Here is a 378-nt window from a genome sequence, read left to right on the forward strand (position 1 = left end):
CCCGCCCCGCCCTTCCGCCCCGCCCCGCCCCGCCCCTCCAGTCTTTTTCCGGGTCACCGACCGCCGGGCAGCTCTTTCGAGCCGCCAAAAGCCGAGGCCTCCGCCGGTCCTGAGCAGCTGTGCTGCGCCTCGGGCCGAGTCCCCGCGCGGCCCGGCTCTTCCTTCCGGGCGCGTGGCGGAAGTGAGTCCCGAACTTGGCGTGCCGCGGTGGAACTCTGGCTTTCTCCCTCTCCGTTCCGAGGTGCGCTCGGCCCGGAGCGCCCTTCCCAGGCCCCGCCCGGCGGGATGTGGTCGCCGCTCGCTGAGGCATCTGGCTGGGGGCCGTGTTGTTTCTGCAGCCCTCAGCGGGGCTGCCCAGCCGGCGGCCCCTGCCCTCGC

This window comes from Dipodomys ordii, unplaced genomic scaffold (assembly GCF_000151885.1).
Source record: "Dipodomys ordii isolate 6190 unplaced genomic scaffold, Dord_2.0 Scaffold179, whole genome shotgun sequence".
In the NCBI taxonomy this organism is placed as follows: Eukaryota; Metazoa; Chordata; class Mammalia; order Rodentia; family Heteromyidae; genus Dipodomys; species Dipodomys ordii.